The following is an 18,288-nucleotide window of genomic DNA, read 5'->3' on the forward strand; positions in this document are numbered from 1 at the left end:
TATTGCTGTGATGAAAACCATGACCAAAAACAACTTGAGGAAGAAAGGGTTTATTTGGCTTATGCTTCCACATGAAGGAACCTAGAGGCAGAAGTTTATGCAGAGGTCGCAGAGGGGTGCTGTTTACTGGCTTGCTCTAGATGGTTTGCTCAGCCTGCTTTCTTATAGAACCTAAGACCACCAGCCCTGGGGTGGCACCATCCACAGTGGACTGGCTCCTCCTCCATTAATCACTAATTAAGAAAATGCTCTACAGGCCTGCCTATAGTCAGATCTCATGGAGGCATAATTCTCAGTTGAGGTTCCTTCCTCTCATATGACTATATGGTGTGTCAAGTTAGCATAAAACTATCCAGCACAATGCTTTATCATAAAGTGTGTAGTTTTATTGAGGTTAGAGAGCTCCTCAAAAACCCAAGATTTTTGCTCTCTCTCCCATCATACGGTTGATAATTTCTGTTTTTCTTGGCAGGTCAATTTATGGGCACAAGATGACTCCTAGAACTCTAGAAACCACATTGAAATGTAGGTGTCAAAGGGGAACAGAACAGTTTCTTCTTTGCATGCTTTAAGAAGAATTTTCCAGAAACATCAGTCTTTCTTTTCCATCCCATTGACCTGGACTTGAGCCAGTCTAGCAACAGTTTCTGCAAAGGTAAACACAGTTGTCATCATTGGCCTGATCCTATCACAGTCCATGACTTGGGGGTTGGGTGTGTAGTCATATTCTTAGCCATGAGACAGAATAAATGACAGCTAAACAGATAACTAGTAGCATCTGCCACAGTCGGCATGACAATATGTGAACAGGGTGACTTCAGATTGTGGCAAATGCTAATTAGAAAAATGAAGAAATAATGAGATAGAGAGTAACTACCAGGGCTGAGTTAATAGGATGATCTGAGTGGGTCTCTGTGTAGATGTGACATCTATGTTTCAATGTTAAAAGCAGAAATGCCAGTACATTTGAACAGAATGAGGGGAGCAGTTGCTTGAACAATGTAAAAGATGAAGACAGGAGATATATATATATATATATATATATATATATATAGTGGAACTTTAGTAAATATATGGTAGCAAAATCAATTGGTGCTAACTAAAATTCCTTACATAAAATGGCATAATATTGGCACAGAAGCTATGCATATCCTTTTATATACTTCAAATAATCTCTACATTATTTACAATACCCCACACAATGTACTGTTATGTAACTAACTGTTGGATTGCATTGTTTATGAAATAAAGATAAGATAAAAATATACTACACATATTTAGTATAGATGATAAGTTTGCTTCTTTCAAATACCTTTGATGCAGGATAATGTGGAACCTGTTCATAGGGAGGCATCATAAAGCTGAGTAAGACAAAATAGGAAGTTTGGGGTTTTGCCATGCTCTGTGTTTCTCCACAAGAAGATATGCTGACATATTAACCCTTACATCTCAGAGTGTGACCTTATTTGAAAATAGAGAATTTTGTAAAGGTAATCAAATAAAATATTAGTATATTATGACTAATGTCTTTATTATAAAAAGAAGAAAATATTATATGAAGAGATAGAAATAGACAGAGGGGAACACACTGAACCTGATAGAAGAAAAAGTGGGAAGTACTCTACAACATATGGGTACAGGAGATCACTTCCTACGTTTATCCCCAGCAGCACAGACATTAAGGACAACATTGAATAAATGGGACCTCCTGAAACTGAGTAGCTTCTGTAAAGCAAAGGACACTGTCACTAAGACAAAAAGGCAACCCACTGACTGGGAGAAGATCTTCACCAACCCTGCAACAGACAAAGGTCTGTTCTCCAAAATATATAAAGAACTCAAGAAACTAGACTTTAAAATGCTAATGAACCCAATAAAAAAATGGGGCACTGATCTGAACAGAGAATTCTCAACAGAAGAAATTCAAATGGCCAAAAGACACTTAAGGTCATGCTCAACCTCCTTAGTGATCAGGGAAATGCAAATTAAAACAACTTTGAGATACCATCTTACACCTGTCAGAATGGCTAAAATCAAAAACACCAATGATAGCCTTTGCTGGCGAGGTTGTGGAGAAAGAGGCACACTCATTCATTGCTGGTGGGAATGCAAACTTGTGCAACCACTTTGGAAATCAGTGTGGCGATTTCTCAGGAAATTTGGGATCAACCTACCCCATGATCCAGTAATACCACTATTGGGAATATACCCAAGAGATACCCCATCAAATGACAAAAGTATCTGTTCAACTATGTTCATAGCAGCATTGTTTGTAATAGCCAAAACCTGGAAACAACCTAGATGCCCTTCAATGGAGGAATGGATGAAGAAAATGTGGAATATATACATATTAGAGTACTACTCAGCAGTAAAAAACAATGACTTCTCGAATTTTGCGTGCAAATGGATGGAAATAGAAAACACTATCCTGAGTGAGGTATCCCAGACCCAAAAGGAGGAACATGGGATGTACTCACTCATAATCGGTTTCTAGCCATAAATAAAAGACATTAAGCATATAATTTGTGATCCTAGAGAAGTTAAATAAGAAAGTGAACCCAAAGAAAATCATATAGTCATCCGCATGGAGAGGGGAAGTAGACAAGATTGCAGGGCAAAAACTGGGAACTTGCGGGTGAGATGGCATGGGGCAAAGGGGAAATAGGATGAGAAACATGAGAAGGGGAGGATGGGAGGAGCTCGGGGGACTGGGATGGTTGGGATATAGGAAGGGAGGATACGGGAGCAGCGAAGTATATATCCTATCTAAGGGAGCCATCTTAGGGTTGGCAAGAGACTTGACTCTTGAGGGGTTCGCAGGTGTCCAGGAATATGTTCCCAGCTGGTACCTTGGGCAACTAAGGAGAGGGAACCTGAAATGACCCTATCCTATACTGATGAATATCTTGCATATCACCTTAGAACCTTCATCTGGCGATGGATCGAGGTAGAGACAGAGTCTCAGTTTGGAGCAACGGTCTGAGCTCTTAAGGTCCAAATGAGGAGCAGAAGGAGGGAGAACATGAGCAAGGAAATCAGGACCACGAGGGATGCACCCACCCACTGTGAAAGTGGAACTGATCTATTGGGAGCCCACCAAGGCCAGCTGGTCTGGGACTGAATAAGCATGGGTTGATTCTGGACTCTCTGAGCATGGCGGACAATGAAGGCAGATGAGAAGCCAAGGACAATGGCACTAGGCTTCGATCCTAATACATGAACTGGCTTTGTGGGAGCTTAGCCTGTTTAGACGCTCACCTTCCTGGACGTAGATAGAAGACCTTCGTCTTCCCGCAGGGCAGAGAATTTGGACTGCTCTTCAGTATCGAGAGGGAGGGGGAATGGTGTGGGGGGAGGAGAAGAGGAGTGGGGATAGGGGGAGGGGAGTTGGGGGAGGGGGCAATATTTGGGAGGAGGGGAGGGAAATGGGAAACGGGGAGCAGGTGGAAATTTTAATTAAAAAAGAATAAAAAATAAATAAAAAGGAAAAAAAAAGAAATAGACAGAGGGGAGGTGATGTGAAGACACATAGGGGCTGAATTGTCATGTAAGTGGGGTGATGTATCCACAAGCTTTGCAATGCCAGTGATTGCCAGCAACCATCAGAAACGGGAATCGACTAGGGAGGATCTCCCTTAGAGTTCCAAAGTCAACATAGCTCTGTTGGCACAGTGACTTCAGCCTCCCGAATTGTAAGACATTCCATTTCCATTGATTGAAAGCAGCCATTTGGTGATCTTTGATATAGCAGCCCTAGGAAATGATTACATTTTTGTTTGTTTGTTTGTTTGTTTGTTTGCAATTGGAAGGACATTCTTTGTGGGCTGAAAACAATGATTTGTGTCTCCAGGAGCTCAATATCAATCCTGGGTGGATATGAATCATGGACAGATAGAATGGTAGGGAGGGAGGAGTTACATGGAGAGGCCATTGAAGTCTCCCAGTCAAAATAAGGTAGTGGCTTTCATTAAAGACAGAGTGAAAGGGACAGATTTTTGTTAGGAGTAGAATGCAGAAAACTAGGTTCTAATTTGGATTAGATTTTAAAAAAGAAACTTCAGGGATGAGTCATGCCTCATAGTGCAGTGGAAGAAGTACAGAGTGAGAGTCTAGCGTTGAAATCATTATTCAGTTCAGAAAGGCTCAGCGTGACTTTCTTCAAGGACATAGAAATTAAAATGTAGAGAGGATGGCTTGATATTCAAGACTGATTTTTCAGGAACTACTTCAGAGCTGGAGCTATGCATTTGCTGCCTATAAACCTAGAAATGGCATTTAAAGCAATGTGGCTGATGGAGCTCACCTTGATAAAGAAAGGATGCCACCAAGAGAAGGGTGGGGATCTGGAGGGAAAGCTGGACAGCCATGCTGGGATCAAAAGGAAGAGATCAAAGAGAGAAAGAGAGTCAAGGGGAGAGGTTATAACCAGAAAAGGGTGTCAGATGACCTACAGCCAGTTATAGGTGGCTGTAAACCATCTGAAGTGTGTATTTGGAACTGAATTCAAGTCCTCTGCAAGAACAGCCAAGCTGCCTCTCCAGGACTGTTTTTCTATTTTAATCTTAGAAAGATGTTGCCTGAAACCAGACAAAAGGTACAGAATCTGTGGCTTTAAATCTGTGCTTCCTAACTTCAGAGTTGAGAGGAGAGCTTTGACACTGCTGATGTTCATACTTCATCCAGGATAATTAAAACAGTTTGTAGGGGGTAGGAACGGGAAATAGTTGTTTATTTTTCTTTGTTTGTTTGTCTATTTTTAATTATATTTTAATTAGCTTATAAACCAGTGGATTTCTATATAGCTGTTCCATACATCCTTATGCTCGGTTAACATTAACACGTCCCTTTACCCCAGTTTTCTTTGAAACAGGGTCATGCTACATAGCACAGACTGGCCTCTAACTCATGATAAACCTCCAGCAACCCCTTCATGGCACTGAGATTACAAGCATATATGAAAGTACCAAGGATTGAGTTTTTTTTTCTTTTAAAAAAAAAAATCCCTCTCGTAATACTAATAGCATTACTCATTAAGAAGTTGGACTTAATTAAAATTGAAAAGCTCTGCTCAAAGAAAGACTATATTAAGAGAATTGAGAAGAAAAGCCATACATTGGGAAGAAATATTTGTAAAAGATACATCTGATGTATGTTTGTATAACAATTAAATTAATCAACAAAAATTAATAATAATTTGCTATAAAAAATTAGCTAACTGGACTACACGGTGGTGGTGCACATTTTATCCCAGCACTAGAAAGGCAGAGGCAGGTGGATCTCTGTGACTTTGAGGTCTACAGAGGGAGTTCCAGGACAGCCAGTGCTGTGACATGTCTTGAAAAAGTAAAAAATAAAATAAAATAAAAGTAAAGCTAACTATATGAATAGACATCCCAGCAAAATACACACATAGAGAGCAGATAATAACATTATAAAATGATCTACAACATATGTCCTAGAGTTCCCAAAGGAAATAGCAATGAGAGGGCTAAGTAATACAGCGCAGTGGTGGGACAGCTGCCTGCTAAGCCGAAAGTTGCAATCCTATACCTATCACCACATAAAAAGTTGGAAAAAGAAAAAGACAAAAAGAAAGCCACAGTAAAAATAAGATACTACTTACATATTGATAAATAAGCAAAAATACAAGTCATTGACAACAATGCATCACCAAATACTAAAACCAACATGGAGCAACATGGGCTCTCATTCATTAGTACAGGCCTTTTGTACATAGTTTAGTAATTTCATACAAAACTAGATACAGTTTTACTGAGTGGCCCAGAAGTCACACTCCTTGATTGATATTGATCAAATGAATAAAAATTTAGGACACAAAACCTATCTACAGATGTTCATAACAGCTTTATTTGTAATTGTCAAAAACTGAATTCAATTAAACACCTTACATGCTTAAATGAATAAACTATGGTATATCCACATGCTATTTGTCAGCACTGAAAAGAAATAAGCAATTGCCATAGGGTGCATTTTCCCATGTTATGATTGTAGCAAATCTAAGTAAGTTGGTACTTTAATCAGAATTAATATGGACTCTTCTTCAATAGTACTTCATTTTGAGTTTTCTTTTGTGAAACACGTTGCAACTCAATCAAGTGACTGATTGATAGTCTCCTTGACAGTTGGCTGACAACTCACTGACAACTATGTACCAATGTGCAAACAAGATTTTTGGTACCAAAATTGATGTCTAGAAGCTCAGTTAATACACTTTCTGGGAATATGAATCCCAGTGCATTTTGAATACTCACTTGTCTGAGTATCGGATCTGATTGGCATTGGCCACTAGAACCTCTGTGAGAATGAAGAATTATTTTAATTAGCTGGTGCTATCAATTAGCATCTGTCATAGTGTTCCCTTGACCTGGGTCATGCATGGACAATTGCTTCCATGCCTTTATGGTGCTTGATTCATCTACCAGTACTTTGTGCATGTGATTTTCATGTACATACTTTTCCTGTATATTCATGTATATCTTTTAGTTGTTCTTCTTTTTCATGCCTTACAGTAAACCAGTGAATTCAGGAACTATATTTGTTTCACTTGGCAATTTTTTAGTTGTAGAATAAAACATTTTTGGCCTTCCATGGGGAAAATAAAATGTTCGAGATTAAAACTGTCATTAGGTAGCAGGTATCATTGTAGTTCACCATGATAGCTATCAAACTTTAAAGGACATAGAAAATTTTGAATGCATCTTACTAAGTAAAAGGTATCTAAAAAGCTATATAGTATGTGCTTCTAATCCCATGCCATTTCAGAAAAGGCAAAACTATGGAGACAGTAAAAAGAACTATGGCTTCCAGTAGTTGTAGGGAGGGAAGGTTGAATAGATGGAGTGCAGAGGAGATTCAGATCAGGGAACCTACTATATGTGATAGTCTAGAGATAGATATTCATCATTATACAGCTTAGTGTAATAGTGAGTGCATTTGTCTAGATCAGCAGGATGAACAATATCAAGAACAAATCCTAATGTAAACTGTGGACTCGGGATGATGATATATCACTGTTGGATCATCATTTGTAACAAATGTGATAATCAGTACACAATAGTACTGATTATGGGTAGCATATGAGAACTCTCTTTACTTTCAGTTCAATTTTTTGTAAATCTAAAACTATTCTTTAAAAATCCCTATAAAAAACAATAACAATAACCCCAAAGCATGCACATCTCCCATTTCTCCTAAGATTACTGGGCTATGGAGTCTGCTTCAAGAAAACAAAACAGCAATTCAGGTTGTTCCAAAAAAGCAGACATTAGCCATTATAAATATACTCAGTCCATCAATTCAATAAACAACTTTAGAGCACTTATTTGAGCTAAGAAATTACTAGGTATGTACACATTTTAGTGAATAATCTCTCTTGGCATCTTCTTTACCATTTTACGAGCTTCTTCAAAGCCCCGAGAAGACATTTCTTCTTTCAACATACTGTACATCTCATCAAAGGCATAAATCAGTATTTTGATAAAAAAGATACTGAAAGGAAAACGACTCTGGGCTCTAAATTTAGGCACCTTTTGACCTTTGTAGAAATTGCTTAAAGAGCAACATTGTTGGCATAATAGAAAAATCAAGATTTCTATCTAGTCTTTCTTGTTCTAAATAGATTATCTGAGAAGTATCCTCAAAAGATAATAAATAACTGTATACAGAGAACTAAAATGCTAGAATTCAAGGCAGTCTAAAGAACATTTGAGGGAAAAAAGGACAAATTTAAGAAGAAAACAGGTCCTCCAAAAATGTGTGTCATCTTGCTTTAATACAATTCTAAAATTAGTCCTGATTTATTTACATGAGAAATTATGTCACAGCATAGTATTCTGCTCTGCTGCTGAAGGCTTCCATGCTAGCATTTAAAAACTGCTGGATCCATTTTATTTCAATGCTGTTATTCCTTAACCTATGAGATTTCTCCATAGTGTCCAGCATGTGTGAGCTACTCTTCTAGAAAATTCTTTCTTCTCTTAGTGAACGTGTCCTTATAGGATCCATACTAATCTCGAAATCTCATTTTTTTTTCAGCAACTTAGTTGTCTTCTCTATTAATACTCAAATGAGTGATTTTTTTTTCTATTTCATGTTTCAAATATCAGGCAGCTCAAAGGAAGTTCATAACAATAACTTTTACTTATTCTCAAGAAGTCTCCAGAGGGGTTCCCAGGTGTCCAAGGAGATGTCCCTAGCTAGTTCCTTGGGCAGCTGAGGAGAGGGAGCCTGAAATGGCCCTATCCTATAGCCATACTGATGAATATCTTGCATATCACCATAGAACCTTCATCTGGCGATGGATGGAGATAGAGACAGAGACCCACAATGGAGCAATGGACTGAGCTCCCAAGGTCCAAATGAGGAGCAGAAGGAGGGAGAACATGAGCAAGGAAGTCAGGACTGTGAAGGGTGCACCCACCCACTGAGACAGTGGGGCTGATCTAATGGGAGCTCACCAAGGCCAGCTGAACTGGGACTGATGGAGCATGTGATCAAACCGGACTCTCTGAATGTGTCGGACAATGAGTGCTGACTGAGAAGCCAAGGACAATGGCACTGGGTTTTGATTCTACTGCATGTACTGGCTTTGTGGGAGCCTAGCCTGTTTGGATGCTCACCTTCCTAGACCTGGATGGAGGGGGGAGGACCTTGGACTTCCCACAGGGCAGGGAACCCTGACTGCTCTTTGGACTGAAGAGGGAGGGGGAGGGAAACTGGAGGAAAGAAATGGGAGGAGGTGGAAATTTATAATAATAATAATAATAATAATAATAATAATAATAAATGTAAAGAGAAGAAAGAAGTCTCTATTTAAATATCCTACTGGCACCTTTCTCTGGTGTATCAAATTGACCTAATCATCTGCTTCTCTCCTAAGGTTCCAGGTATTGCATCCTTACTTCAATCACACCAAAATTGCCCCAGACTAAGAATGCCAATGGAGCTCTAAAATTTTGAAAAGGCAACTTATTCTAGAATGTCTTACAGATAGGGGAGATTGATTTAAGAAGTTAGTGTGCATGTTTCTTGAGACATTGAACTACTACTGATTTAGATCTCAAGTTGCATTGCTCTGTGTTTAACTCATGTGCTCTGAGGCCCATAACGTTTGAGAAAAGGACATCCTCCAGAGAACAAGACAAAACTGTTATACTCAAATTTGAAGTTTCACCTCATATCATCTTTTTTCTTGGCGTGTTTTGTGAGACAGTGTCTCGTGTAGATCAGGTGGCCTCACACTGACTATAAAGCCAAAGCTGGCTTTGCTCTCCCGATCTTCCTGCCTCCATTGCTTAAGTGCTGTGACTGCAGGTACAAGTACACCTAGCCTGCTTCCTCAAAATAAAAGAACCTGTTTTTGAGCCTTATTTCTCAAAAATCCTAAAACTATTAACTTCTTTTAACGTAAAATGTGACATTCAATTAGAAATATATTTTAATTAACTTTTGTATCTCAATATCACTACAATAGTAGAAACTCAAAAAATTTGTAAGGTCAGTATGAACAATCTCACATAGGCAAATTACTCTCAGGGTTTATTCTGACAGTTTTTGAAATGAGGATTAGCCATTGAATATTCAAATGAACATTTTATTTCAGCAAAAAATATAAAAGGTGCTATTCAATATATTTGATACTTCTTTACTTTTCCCTAAAGAAAACTTGCATATATAGAAGTTTCTCTGCCCCAAACTTACCATTTTTCAATTAAAAATCTTTTTAACAATTGGTCACTTTAGTAAATAAAAATAATAGTTATAAAGATATTCTATAGTTTTTCTATGTGGTGCACAAAGGCAGTTTTAATTTATACAGACATTTATTTATTCAATTAGAATCATTAAGAATCTAATAATTATTGGATTAATATATATAGTTATGTTTTTCTATTTGCTCCTGATTTTTCCCGGTATTTGAGGAATGTCTTTCCAAACTTTTTTCTTTAACACCTTTTATTCAGTTATTCAAGAAATACCTTTTGAGCAATGTCAGCTCTGTTTTTAAACCTTAGAGATGATAGAGTTACAAATAAGATAAGTAAAGCACCTGCTTACATGACACTCACATTCCACTAGAGTGACAGACCACAAGTCACAAACAGTAGCTTCCACGTGACAATAATTGCAAGGAAAGCAAAATGAAAAAGGCCAAAAACATACAGAGCAAAGAGGGGTATTACTTCAGCTGAAATGATTAGCATATACACTTGGCCAGAAAGAAGCAGTATTTGAATGGAGACTTGGGTGGCAGAAGAGAAGTCTTAATGACTAGGAGGCCATTCCAGACAGAGGAAACTATCTTAGAAGGCCAGGAAACTTAGCAGAATCAAAATTGTGAATGAAGACTTATGTGGCTAAAGCAAAGTGAACAAAAGCAAGAGAAAATAGTGTCAAGGGGCAGATAAGTCTATGGACATTTGGGTAGTTAGAGTATAGTTTAGTCTGATTGGGGAGAAGCGAACTAGAGGATGACATAATTCATATTGACAATTACCTTAGGCTCTTTGTGTAAATAGTCCACTATGTTTTGAAGGACAATGAAATGAAATATGGTAGAATTCTGGCTATATTTTGAAAGTAGGATCTTTGTAGAAATTGTTGGTAGACTGAATTAATAGTTTAGGAGAAGAGATAGTGGAGATGGCAGTTAGCATTTTAGAATGAACAAATAGTGTTTCCATTGAATCAAAATAGGAACAATTAAAATATGGGTACAATGAATTGAATGTAGGAGGCAAAGCCAAGAGCTCTGATTTGGGCATAATAGAATATCTATTGTACATTGAAGACAGATGCTCAGAAGGCCAAACGATCACATCTTCTGAAACTGTGTTCACAACATCCATGTGAGTTCTCTATGTTCCTTAGACTTGGAGGAAGCTTTATATCAGGTGCCAGATGTGAAAAGGATCGGAAGTTCGGTGAAACAGGGCTTTTATGCTGAATAACATTAGGGGAAACCCAAGAATCTTTCCTGATATGATAAGGGGCCAGAATTTTGTAGGATATGACTTAGAGAGCAAGGGGTATAAGTCAGGGGCAGAATGCTTGCATAGCATGCCCTGAGGCAATAGGCTTCATTTCCAGAATTACAGGGAAAAATAAGGAATATGTTTCAGCAATACCAGATTCTATTCCTATTTTTGTCAATCTCTCCTCTGGTTTAATGAGGGAATTGAATATAATAACACTATGATATATCAGAATCTTATATAATATATCAGAACCCCAATTACAATAGAGGAGAGGAGCTGACAGCAGGATTTAGCATATCAGTGATTACCACTGGAGAAGTACCAACCCCTATCCCAGCTGCAGAGCTTAGAAGGCTGGGATCCAAGCCTCAGGGCTCACCAAGATTGATTGCCTTAAGTACTGGCCTGGGCCAGTTTCTATGGAGATTAGCAGGAGGCCAATTCCATCTCTGCATGGGATAATTCATGGACAAATTAACACTTACCTCTTAGTGAAAACTTGAATTAGGTTAGTAGTGGTGGATTGGTGAAATGTTGTTGGATTCTGGAAAGACTCTGAATGAAGATTTCCCGAAGAACTTGCTAGTGGGTTAGCTTTGTATTACATAAGGAGTAAAGGGGAATTCAAGAATGTACAGGCTTTTCTACTAAACAACCAACTGAAACACATTTTTATTTAGAGAAATAAGAAAAAGTAAAGACATTTGTCATAGGGATGGAGGTGAAATCAAGACTTGTGTTAGGGCAGGCATTGTAGTGTGCACCTGTAATCCCAGCAATTGGGAGGTAGAGGCAGGAAAATTAGAAATTCTCAGCCATCCTGGGCTATACAGTATGGGTAGTAAGTTCAAGACCAGCCTGGAATACATACAAGACCCAACTCAATCAAAAAACAACAAAAAAAGGATTTTAATTAGAAAGTATCTAGCACATACTCAAGTCAAGGAGTGGCTAGAACTAAGGGCTTCAGAAACATGTGGGAGATATGAAGGCAGATCATTTCAAGGGGAGCTATAGAAAAGAAAGGGCACACAAACTGCCTTCTGCCCAGATTGTGTCAGTTAATATTTAAGTTTCGAGCAGTCCTAGGGTGTACATCCATTCCAAAAAGGAAAAAGAAACACAAAAGTACAATGTAACCTCCCAATAATGCCAGTGATATACTAAATGAGGCGGGTCAACAAAAGACTAAAGGGTCATATACCTTTAGGCAATGGTGTAGTATTTCTACAGTGATGATGAGTACATAAATATTAAAAGCACAAGTTTGTCTCCCCTCCATCAAGGGGAATGGTATGCCAGCTCAAGAAAAAATTGACAAAAGTCCATTCTTTGCTTACTGTTTTAGACATTCCAAATAAAATTATGTAATCATTCCAAAGCTTTTTTGAGTGAAGCTCCTTATTTAATGCAGCATTTTATCTTATCTTTCATAGAGCTATCTTTTATTCTTTTAAAGCCAAAGAACTCTTAAATTATTGAGAACTTCCCATCATGTGCTATATTTTCTGCTTCAAATCAGTTTCTCTGACTAGTACTTCAGTGAGGGAACAATAACTGTGAGAGGAGAACCCTTAAGGAAATTTGAAAACATTATTAGTTTTAGGGTATAGATCTAAAAATTTGTTATATACTAAGCTAAATGAAGTAAATATTAAATAAAGATTCATGCTCATCAAGACCTACAAATTATTGATCAGCAGGAATCGTGACATAAGGAATATAAACTTCTCGCTGTATAGAATAGAAACGTGGGGGCTTGGGAGAACAGTTCAATGATAGAAGAGTTCATTCTTTTTCAAAAAATGATTCACTTATTTTACATCCCTACCGCAGTTTCCCCTTCCTCCTCTCCTTCCATTCTTTCCCCCTTCCTCCCATCCACCTCACTCCTTCTCTGTTTCTGTTCATGGAGAAGCATGCCTACCATGTGTGTCACAAAGCATGGCATATTAAGTTGCAGTAGGACTAAGCTCCTACTCTTGGCTGGGCAAGGCAACCCAGCTATGAGGAATAGGTTTCCAAAAGCCAGCCAGAGCATTAGGGACAGGCCCTGCTCCCACTGTTAGGATTCCTGCAAGTAGATCGAGCTACACAACTGTCACACATATGTAGAGGCCTAGGTAGGTCCCACACAGACTCCTATGAGCCCAGGTTAGTTGGTTCTATGGGTTCCCTTGTGATGTCCTTGACGCCTCTGGCTCCAGCAACCCTTTCTCCCTCTCTTCAGCAGGATTTCCTGAGTGGTAAAGCTTTTTCTTACTAGGTGCAAAATAAATATAGAAAAACTAATCAATTTAATTAAATAGGGAACAGTTTAGGTCCCTCCATGTTTTAACTTATTCCCTGCACCAATAAAAACTATTCTGAGTTTGTTTTGATTTGATTTTAGAGACAAAGTCTCATGTAGCTCAGGTTAACTCAGCTCACTCTGTAGACAATGATGACATTGAACTCCTCATCCTCCTGCTTCCATTTCTCAAGTGCTAAGATTACAGGAAAGCACCACCATGGTCACCTGAAACTCCTTTTTTTTAATACTAAAAATAAAAAAAAACCTAAAAGTCAATATATCAGATCCTAAAATCTGTCAGTAGTGATATATGGATGAGAATTGTCTATGAAATTTCTGGAAAAAAATGAATAATCTGTTCACTCAGTATCCATATGTTTTTCTATGTTGCTTAGTTCACTTCATTGTTAATGGGACAATATAACTATATCTTGCCATTTGGTAGGACAGATATCACTTCCAGATGAAAATGGAAGATTCCCAAGCACAAACTCTGGCTGTTTCTTATCATACTTGGGTAAATTGGAGGCTTAATATGAGGATTGTGGCATCACAACATGAAAGCAGCTTAAATCACTGAATCTCTATGTGGAACCTAATTATCCGGAGAGAGGAGTGATCCATAGTAGAGTTAGTGTGTATGTGAAGTAAACCTTTGTTGCAACAAAGACTTGGGATCTTTTTTTCTATACATTGACTCCATATATACTATCACAGTATTGGAGTGCTTAACAATGGAGATATATTGTGAGAACTGTTTCATTAGGTGACTTAGTCTTTATGCAAAATATAATTACAACAAATTATGATAACCACTATATCATGCTGTGATATTATTTTATGGAACAATTGTCATATATTTGGTCCATTTTTGATTGGTTACCTTGGAGGTACATGGGTATACTCAATAGACTATATAATAATACAAGGAGAAGAGTTCATTACTCAATAGATACTATTAAATATATTGATGAAACATAAATGGGTCCCTAAACAGAACTGTATGTACTTGGAAGGCTAGTATATGACAATCAAGTCTTAAACCAATAAAGAACAATGGATCACTAGTACATGTCTCGGGAAATTAACCACCAACCTAATGTTCAAAATAACAATAATTTAGTGTACCTGTGGCTTCTATGGGTCAGGACCTCACAGAAAGCACACTATATACAGGTGGTAGTTATACAATAATGCCTAGGTTTCATCTAGGACAGAAAGAGGCGGGAGTCTGAAATTCTAAGGAGTACATAAGGAGTACTTCTATGGAACATCACCTGGAATATACCTATGTGGCTTCTACAATTCCTCACAACATGGTGGCTAGGCTTGAGATTTGGTTAGTCAGTTAATTCTAGGGAGCCATTTGTGACCAGAAGTCACACAGTAACATATAAGCATATTCTGTCAATTAAAGCAGTTACAGAAGTCCTCCTAGGTTGAAGAAAAGAAAACAGATGCTATCTCTCAATGGAGAACTGTCAACATATCATACTGTAAGAAAATCATGAAGGTTGAACATATTGGCTTATGACTATATTCCTAATTCTTGGGAGGTGGAGGCAAAAGAGGTTCAGAAAGTCAAATTCATCTTGAGCTATATAACAATTTATGTATGGCTTACACGAGACATCATCTCAAAGAGGGTAGGGCAATATATTCCGTCATCTTTGAAAATTTCAATCTGTTACATGACGAATGGGTAATTTGCTTCTTAAGGTTATGATACAATGTTTGGACAGGGTAAATGAATACTCTCTTACTATGGAGATCACAATACAAAATACTTTAGCATATATGTATATTATGTTTTGAACATATTATTGAAGCTCTAGTTAAAATTGAGTGAAAACAGAAGCATTAATAAGCTTTGTTAGAATTAAAACCTTGTTTTAGGAGGCTTTCTTCAACTTACATTTTAGTTATATAGATAATTTCCACATAAATTATTTTACTGCATTATCTGTTATTGTTGGAGATAACTTACTTTGGGTCTTCTACTGAGCTGGTTTTAGTGATAAAAACTTTGCAAACTCCTAAGCAAAGGGTATTCCAAATCTATTACATAATGAAAAATTTCAGGTTTTATTTTTCTCATGTCTATACAATGCAAATGAAAAATAATGTTCAGAGAAGCTTAATCTTACCCATAATTTTCCCAGGCTTCAACTCAAAATACATATGGTATATGTACCTTGCTAGGTGGCTTTTTGCTTTTCAAAAAAAGATGCCAACCCTAGCCCTAGATAACCATGGTCTTCTACCAAAGCATTCCAGCATAGGTGAACTAATTGTTGTTATAGGCTATCAGACGGAGTAATTTGAAAAATTCTAGAACCCTAATCTGTTTGTTTTTCTTTTTAATTTAGTGTTTATGCAAAACAAACACCATTGGAAAAGATTACTTAACAATTAGAGAATCCAACTTGAGTACTGTTATTACTCTGCTCAGGACTCTTAGATCTCTTTTATCAGCATGAACCCATCCCGACTTCTGCAGCTGTTTTAGGGAGAGTTGACAAAAGGCTATAAGGGCCACTTTGCTCACAGGCATTGGGACAGAAAGTACCAGGGGGTTAAGCTCACCTCTACCACGCCACTGACTTTACAATTCTTAGACAACAATGCATGGGTACAGGACAGTAAAACACAGGTCTTTGCTCCAAGTCAGGAAAAATCAAGATGTAATTTATTCATCTTAAATGACAAAGATATGACTAATTTAGTTATAGTTTCAACTGTCTTTCACAAATCAAAATAGCTTCCAATTCTACAAAATAATATAGAAGCTCTCACTGGGTGATGACACAGTCTTGGGTTCTTCTATACTGGAAACTAAAGAAACAGAACAATACAGAAGCAAAGCTGAATCACATGAAGAATATCAAGGTTATTATCAGAGAAGCCAAATAAGAGAGAATTTACTTATCCTGCTAAGACTAATTCAGTTGAGAATTTTGTCACTCACCCCATCACCATAGCAGCACTTGCTGTGCAAACCTAAACACCTGGAGCCTCTGTGTATAAATCAGGATTGTCTAAAGAAACAGAACTTAGAGAATGAATGCATATATTAAAAGAATATTTGTTAGATTGATTTATATGATATGGTGTTGGTACTTCAACAGTGACTTTCCTATATTGGAGAGGCAAAAGATTTTATAGTTGTTCAGTCCACCAATATGAATATCTCAGCAGTCCCATTCTGGCCCTGAAGATCTGGAGGATTCCTAGAGGGCTGATGGTATTCAGTCTGCATTGAAACCCAAGAGGAGCTGGTTTTAATATCAGTGAAGGAATGCAGTGACAACAGGATAGATGAACTTGTCAGCAAAACTAAAGGCAAGTAGGTGAACTCTTTGTACTTCAAATAATCTGATCAAGTTCCTAAGACACAACAGTTAAGAGCATGTACCACTCATACAAAGGACATGAATTCAGTTCCCAGAACCCATGTTGGGTCATAACTACCTGTAACTCCATCTTCAAGGAGTTATGATGCCTCTGACCTTTGCAGGTACCTGCACTTAATGTACACAGACTCACACGCACACAATTAAATTTCAAAATTCCTCGTGTGGTTGGGTACTCAGAAGATGGAGGCAGGAAGATTTCTGTTAGTTCAGGACCAGCCTATTTTACATAGGAAGTTCCAGTATAAACAGTGCTACATTGTGAGACCCTGTCTGAAACAAAGGAAAGTCTTTCATGAGAAGGCTTAACAGGTTCCAGTTTTTAGTTGATTCTAGAATCAGTTGATAACCAAAATCAGCTACCACATGATGTAGAGGTGGAAAGACACAAATGATTCCACAAAGTTGTCCTTTGACCTTCATGTGTACACAATGGTGTATACACACACACACACACACACACACACACACACACACACTTTTAAAGTATAAGCCAGGTTCAGAAAGACAAGTATTCTTACATATAAAATCTGGAAAATACAAACATTAAAGTAAAAGGGGAGATTACCATGGAAAAGAAGAGAATGGAGGGTGTGGGATACAGAATGCTAACAAGAGGTGAATATGATCAAAGTACTGTATTTAAATATCACAATGAATCCCATTATTTTATACAGTTAATATACACTCACAATAAAGCAATTATTTAATTTACAAAATAAGTAAAATACCATGTTTATCAATGACCTTAAGTAAAGGGCAATAATGTACAAAAAGCATTGTAGACATAGATATTTCTTGGTACAAAGTCCCCATGATTATTAATTTTTTTCTGGTTTGCTTATGAATGTAGTATATTTCTGATCTAATCTAATATCACATAAATACTGTTCAACTTGTTAAAATGCTTTTAAAGTTTATCAAAAAAGAATAAACATACAGGAAGATACAGATTTTTGGAAAAAAAATGAGAAGAGGCTTGAAACCAAGTGATAAAATGCACCATAAAGTCATAATAATGCTAGCAATACAGAACTAGATAAACAAATCATCAAAAATTAAAAATTCAGAACATATTTCCTAGTGACAAAGATGTTTAAGAATTCACTGCATTATAGTTGTGGCATTTAAAACCCCACTTACTTATGTTTTTCTTTATTTTTAAGACTTTCATACATGTATACATTTAACTATGATCATGTTTACCTCTCTCCAACTTCTCCCATATCCTCTCTAACATACTTCCCTTACAATTTCATGTCTTTCTATTTATACTTTCTTTTTATGGGGAGGGGGGACAATCTGTTAGGTCCATCTAGTTAGTGCTACCTATAAGTATATGTGATATGGGATCATCCACTAGAGAATGGGGAATATACGCATGGTATAAGTTAAAGGACCTTCTAAATATTTGTATTTATAGCCATAGACCTGAGTTGCTCTCAACCTTGGTCAGAGAAATTTGTTTATGTAGTGAGGAAAACTCAATGAAGAGATGGATAGCTACTAAAAGTACTGAGAATACAATATTGAGTGCTCAGACTCAAACAGAGCATGTACATCAACTACTAGTACCAGCAGCAAG

The sequence above is a fragment of the Chionomys nivalis genome, chromosome X, assembly GCF_950005125.1.
Source record: "Chionomys nivalis chromosome X, mChiNiv1.1, whole genome shotgun sequence".
Lineage (NCBI taxonomy): Eukaryota > Metazoa > Chordata > Mammalia > Rodentia > Cricetidae > Chionomys > Chionomys nivalis.